Source organism: Triticum aestivum, chromosome 2B (assembly GCF_018294505.1).
Source record: "Triticum aestivum cultivar Chinese Spring chromosome 2B, IWGSC CS RefSeq v2.1, whole genome shotgun sequence".
NCBI classification, from domain to species: domain Eukaryota; kingdom Viridiplantae; phylum Streptophyta; class Magnoliopsida; order Poales; family Poaceae; genus Triticum; species Triticum aestivum.
The window spans coordinates 59,102,792-59,109,673 of record NC_057798.1 but is presented as its reverse complement, the minus strand read 5'-3'; the positions used below and the strand labels follow the sequence as shown (position 1 = coordinate 59,109,673).

The 6,882-nt window shown below is 44.2% G+C and overlaps 2 long non-coding RNA genes across 2 annotated transcripts; one reads left to right on the top strand and one right to left on the bottom strand.

Annotated features, from left to right (window-relative positions):
• The first annotated feature begins 379 nt into the window (after positions 1–379).
• On the top strand, positions 380–3,298 carry LOC123043468 (uncharacterized). The gene is made up of 2 exons (XR_006419209.1): positions 380–1,852; positions 2,888–3,298. It is a non-coding gene; the product is annotated as an uncharacterized lncRNA (long non-coding RNA).
• On the bottom strand, positions 3,061–6,678 carry LOC123043467 (uncharacterized). Its single transcript, XR_006419208.1, has 2 exons — positions 4,154–6,678; positions 3,061–3,308 (listed from the first exon to the last, which is right to left on the bottom strand). It is a non-coding gene; the product is annotated as an uncharacterized lncRNA (long non-coding RNA).
• Between the last annotated feature and the right edge of the window lie 204 nt (positions 6,679–6,882).

Sequence of the window (6,882 nt, the reverse complement as noted above, 5' to 3'; positions counted from 1 at the left end):
ATGCAATTGTTTCTTGTTTCTTCATAGCATCAATGTTTGGGTCAAAAGGGTGTATAAGGTGGTTGCCACGTTCATCCGAACCACCTTCAACATGACCATCTTCAGGATATCAAGCATGACATCTTCTTCATACGAAATAACAACTTCATTAAAAATAATTAACTCGGTGGCTATGACATGTAAATGTCTATGTTTTGACACGAATGGTTTATTATGCACTCGTATAAATCGGAATCAACAAAGCACAGAGATAATTTATGTATTTACTTTATTGGGCGCCAGGCATATATATTTCTGCCGTGTGTGTCATGACCTATGTAGTTAATATGAGTACATCAAAAAACACAAATATATGCAAATCCAACTTTAAAAAGGAAAACAAAAATGTATATTCAGAGAGAGAAAATGCATGGATGGCGACAGTCAAGCGATTTTATTGGTAAATGGAGCGTGTCCCTGCTAGTAGTTAATCTATCTAGTTTTTTATTATTACCAAATCTGGTCAATTTAATCAAGTGCTCTCGTGTCCAGAGGCTAGTCGGGTGTCCACCGACCATCTCGCGCAGATGACGCGTTTCATCTGACCCCAAACTCCCACCGTTGTCTATCCCTCCTCCAACCTTATCTTCTCTCCTTCTCCTACCTTTCAGTTCTTTCCTTTTTCCTTGGCCATGAGAGCAGGAGAGCATGTCCTCGTCCCTTGTGACCGCCCAGGCCGTCCCTTCCCTCGCTCGCATGAGGTGCCTCCTCCAACCGCACCCGGAGATGGTGCCCCGAGCCGCTTGAAGCAGGCCAGCCAGTAGCCGCCCCTGTTCCTCCTCTCACTCGGCTTTTCCCTCTCCTTCTCTCTCAATTTTCGCCATTGACAACCCCCGCAGCACCCCGCCCGCCATCTTCGGCCACCTCTTCGTCGGCCTCGTGCTCCTCCGCCTCGATCCGTCCGCCGCGCCACCGGATCCACGCTGGAGCAGCCGGATCCGCGGCCTCCTGCCTCGTCTGCCGTCGGGAGAGCCGCCTCACGCAGGCCAGCCGTCTACTCCTCTTCTCTGGGCTTTTCCCCCCTTCTCTCTCTCTCTCTCTCTCTCTCATCTCCGTTTTCTCCAGGGAAGGAAGTGGCCATGGATCACAACCCGCAGCACCCCTGCTCTCGTTGCCGGAAACCTCTCTGTCGGCCTCGAGCTCCTCCGCCTCGATCCGTCCGTACGACCCGCCGCCACCTCCTGCATCGCCTGTCGTCTGGAGGAGGACGACCGAGAGTAGTGCCCGTTCGTCCGCCGCGTGGACTGGCTCAGCCCAGCTCGCCTGCTAAAGCCGTCGAGCATCTGCCTTGTCGAGGCAACACTCCTCTACCTCGCCCCGCACCGCCGCGGTCTCCTCCGCCTCCACCCGCGCCACCCATCTTCCTCCCTGTCCCCACCCCTCTCCCTCCCCACCCCTGCTCCCGCCCCTCTTCTCCCCGTTCAGCTTCCGCATCACGGAGCGCAGCCACCGGACCGCCGCGAACAGCGAGGAGCAGCATGGGCGTGGGGGCGAGTCGGGGACGCAAGCGTGGTCGTTATCCACTTAAAAAGGACTGCGGGTTGAATACCCCAAACCACATGGTCTTTTTTGTAAAATGTGCGACGACGTACGACCAGAAGCACTCTGTGCTTTATTAGTAGGGAAAGAGGGAAAGATATATATATATATATATACATATATATATATATATATATATATATATATATACAAATGTTCGTGCGTTGCAACGGGAGAAAATGTTGGCTTCAATGAATCTGCCAGATCAAGGAACCATGTCGTTGGACAACGCTCGCTGATGATAAGAAATTGGTTCATTTCATCAACATATGGGGTATGATTTCAAGTAAATTGATTTGTCTGAACAACCACCTCTTGATTGTTAGTTCATTCTTTAGATTATTTGTTCATTCTTGAATTTCAATAAATATGAAGTAATAGCACCAAGTAAACTAACCTAGAATAATAATTGCAGCAGCAAGCAAACTAACCTAAAATATGTTGCAGCAAGCATAATCTGTTCATTTAAAAAAATTGTTTAGCTAGCATCACAGTGTATTTTTATCAATAATCTAGTGATATGTAGTATATATCCATAAGCACATGATTATTTTTTGCAAAAATTTTGTAAACTTACTTAAAGGTTCGTTTTCAAGTTCTGCATAATTTGGCTCCATGCCGAGAGTCAAAAATCGTTTACATGAAAGATGAACCATGTATAAGTTGCATCCACACTATTTATAGAAACATGTGCCAACAACCTTGCAATGGAGACAAAATAAATAAATACAATTCTGGTTCTTTATAGTCTAGCACAACCACAAATAGTGTAGTGTCAAAAACACTCTTATATTATGGAATGGGGGGAGTAATATTCTTAGACTTCAGTAAAAGTGAATATTCCAGGATAGCAGCTCAATTGGTCTCGGTCTTACAGGCTTAGTGGGAGGACGTGAGTTCGATCCCCATCCCCACGCAGGTTGTCGCTGCGAATTCAGGGCAAAAATAATAGGGCCTGCCTCAAACGACGAAAAGCAGTTTTTTTTCTTACACTTTAGTATCACCTCGTGTATATGTTTTAAATTCAAACTGAAAGCATAAATTTATAGAAAGGAAGCGTATTGTGACGGTGAATCCGACAAAGTCAATCCATGCTTTATTATTAGGGATAGATTAGGGAAAGAATTATTATTAGGGAGAGATAGATGTATAGATGTACATATATAAATTTGATGGATAATGAGTGGTGGATTGTGAAGTTCCTTTTTGAAGTTAGATTAAAAAGGTCCTGTCGCACATAGTTTGTTATAACAGGTTACGATGAAAACATGTTTGCAGGTTGAATCATTTCTCTTATCTAACTTTTCAGGTGATACATCATCAACCGAATGGGATAAGGCTTGGTCTAGTTTTAAGAAGAAAGGGAAGAAGACCCTATTCTCAGAGTTCTCACCGAACAAATATGTGACCTGTAACCCACGGCGCATTGAGTATCCATTGTCAGAAGAAGTCGATCCAATCAAAAGAGCCGAGAGGTCTAACTTGATGTTGTGAACAAGCCCAATATGTACCTTAGTAGGGGTGATTATCTTCGTTTCGGCATTTCTTATCTATACATTGGTTGTCCCACCCAAGTAACAGGTGAGCTGTAGGCCAAAGATTCTACTTGGAAGTCTGTATTGTACATTTAGTTTGTACTATACCAAGTATAATCATGGTTCTGTATTGCTTCAAGCACATTGTAATAGATCATAATACAGAACTCCTTCCATTTTGGTGATTTTCTTCACCTGCACATAAATTGGACCCTCTTTAGTCCTCCATTATAACCAAGAATATTGGGTCACCTAGAATAATAATATGTTGATCACTATCCATGACTGTGCTCCTGATGTGATTTTTTTTCATAGTTCTCACTTCCTAGTTCGTCTCACATTTCCACAACCTTAAGACATGGCCCGACTCATATTTCAACGACCTACGGAGATATACGGTCGATCTGGTTCAGGCAGCATGGTTCAGACCCCATGGTTCACCACAGGCAAAACATGGTTGACCGGGTTAAGAATGCATGGTTCAGACCTGTGGTTCACTATGAGTAGACTGCATGGTTCAGAGTCCTGATTTTTTCATAAACCAGGATTGACCCGGTGTCGAGGAACTATGCTGTGGGACATGGATTGAAAATTACAAAACAATCAATCAATTGAAAGAAATTCAGATTATTTATAGGGCAGTTAGTGAAACATAAACCCACACATGCATAGATACTCTGATAGATAAGCAGCTACAGCAAAAAAGGAAACTACAACAATCTAGCGGAAATAAAAATTCTACATCTCATAGGAGAAATCAAGCTAGTGAACATAGCTTCTAGTGAAGAAGTGTCGACTTCAGTTTTTAGGCACTTGTATATCCAACTACAACTACAAAAATATCTAATCATTTGAAAATTTCAACTATAAGTCTATAACCCATAAATATACAACCAGTATAACTGGAAGTTCCAGCTTGCCGAGAAAACTGTGAAGGATGAACTATTTTCCACATAATCATCTACAGGATATTCTTTGAGCATCAATAAATAATTTTCAAACATATACTGTAATTTAAACAAAATCAGAACCTTCTTTACCATTCACTCCTAAATGTAATCATCTTTTAATGCAGGTCTCGGTCTTGTAGTAGCCGACATTGTCCGCAAGCTACTGTAGTGGAAAGTAGTTTCACAATGGAGAAGTTACTACCAGAAATAAGTCTGTCCAAACACTATGTCAGGTACCTTGCAGATAAAAAAAAGTGGGAGATGCATCATATGAGTTCATAAGAGTACTTACAAATATTGATATTGACATTATCCAGAAACATGCAGCCAAAGCTAATGAAAAGGTTCATATATATATTTTTTAATTTGTATTTAGTGAAAACTGACTTGGCACTTGACATACAGTATGTGATGCTAGCTCCAGGTAAATATGCATTGCAGTAAATGCAAAGGGGGGGAATAGTGGATCTGCATTCAATTCTTGCAGACCTTACTATATAAATTACCCAAAGAAAGACCAGACTTAACTGAAAATGAAATTTTAGAGAACGTTCACTTAAACATTCAAAGAAAAATTGTTAATATCATGGAAAAATATAGAGATTTGAACACATCTCGCAGAATACATCTCACTAACTATCTAAGATATATATATATAATTCCAACTGACATTGTGGATGGGATGCTAGTAGAAAAAAACACATGGTAGAACAATTATCATTAAAACCAAGAGGTTAGCAATTAATTGGTGCAATCCTGTAACTTTGGGCCAAGAATGTTCATATTTCAGTCGATCTACTCAAGGGGTTTTATGGTATCTCGGTCTATGTCGTTAATTGACCATTTCGACCATTGATACAATTCACAATGGTAAACAATTCTCAGGAGCAAAAGGGTAAATGATTTCAGGGCTCTTTCAAAAAGAAATTGCATCAGTAAAACTTAGGAAGGCATAATTGCATATCGAGGCCCAAGCTTCCATGCATGTTTCCCATCACATGTATGCAGCCATGTATGCCAAGCAAGGCTGGCCTCAGACGGGTGCCACAACTTGGGGTGTCTTTGGCTCGCTTGTGAAGGATAGTAAGGGGAAGAGGCAAGGTTGTGCTGCTACACCTCGTCATTTGTCCGCTCGGTCTGCAATGCTCTCCAACGACAGGTTGGAGATGAAGTGGTTGCACGCGAAGTGAGCGGCATGGTGGCCCGCATTTCCATCGAGGAAAAAGCACAGGGGCGGGGCAGAGTGGAGGCGACACTGATTATACATCAAACTTTCTCACTCCCAATACTGCATGAAGCACCCTGCCTGGTCATGTTCTTCTGACTGAAATTTGATGTGGCCCTGAATATATGTGCAACGGTGACACTGCACTTACTTTGCCAGCCCCTGCAATCAAATTTGTCAACCAGTAGAGCATAGTCCATAAATATTCTGATTTTTCTCAAGGGGACTATAGGGGCCAAATAATTTCAAAATCAGGGAGAAAATCATAGATGAATATGTTGAGCGAAGCCTGCTGCCCCTGCTGTCTTGAAGCTCCTACACCACAGAACAAATATCAGTGCACTGCTTTGCTAATCTAGACCAAAACAAATCAAGGAAACTATCAATTTTTCCGATAAAGATCAAGAGAACTCTCCTAATCGTGACATACTCATCCTAATCCGCCTCTGCCTGTAACAACCCACTTCCTCTGGCTGTGAACACTGACGTACATCCAGATGCACGCACCAACGCCACATTAGTCTAGCAACCCGATTGAGTTCCACCATCATACCATTTTTTGAATCATATGGAAGGAGAGTTATTCTCATGATGTATTCATGTGGGAGTTAACCTCAAGGATCTGTGACTGAAACGGGCTCGGACAAACACCCAAACACCTTGTGTGCAAAAAATAACTAAGAACATCCACAACCTATGACCAGCTAATTCTATCCCTATTGACAAGAAGCACTACATATGCAGTAATTTGACATCATGAAACTGTGCAAACTCGTGATCCTCAGCAGAAAATAAAAGTCATCCAGAGAGACTGGCACGCGGTTTCCTCTGGTAGCATGGGGTGGGCACAGAAATACACGTGTGTCCGAAGTTGAGGTGGAGGAGCAGAGGGGGCGGCGAGTGCAACGATGACCGGATGGCCGTGTGGCTCTGGTCGAGCGGCGAGCGCGCGCCCTCCCAGGCAGCACACATCGAGGAAGGATGAGCTGAGGCAGAATAATAGTGCAGGGTGTTGCGATCTCCGTCGTCGGTCGGCTGGGCCGACGACCGGCGACTGGTGCGTCACCGGATCGAGCGTCCCGCGGGTCGGGCGAGTCCTGGCGGCGCAGATCGGCCCGCGAGCGCCGCACCCTCCCATCCTCTGCCTCCCGCGAGGTCGCAACGAGGGGAGCAGTGAACGGCGAAGAAAGCCGTGGGTGAGGAGGAGATGGGATTGGGAGAGGAAGGAGGCGGTCGACGTCGCGTGGTGAGGCCGTGCGGGGCGGGGCGGGAGGCGCCGGCGGCGCGCGGGGCATGGCCGGAGGTGTGTGGCGCGGGGCGGAGCGCCGTGAGGCAGAGCATGGCTGCGTTTATTTTTTTCCTTTGTACCGATTTGATTTGGACTGCGGGTTGATTTGTGTGAACTTCAAGGGCTTTTTTGCAAAAGTATTAATGACGGACGACCAGAAGCAATAGGTGCTTTATTAGTAGGTAAAGAGGTAAAGATAAAGATAAAGATAGCTCTCTCTCCTCTCGATTTTTTTACCTTTCATCGGCAATCAACCACCGTTCATTATTTGCTTTAAGATTTGTGCTTTATTTTTTGAAGAAAATT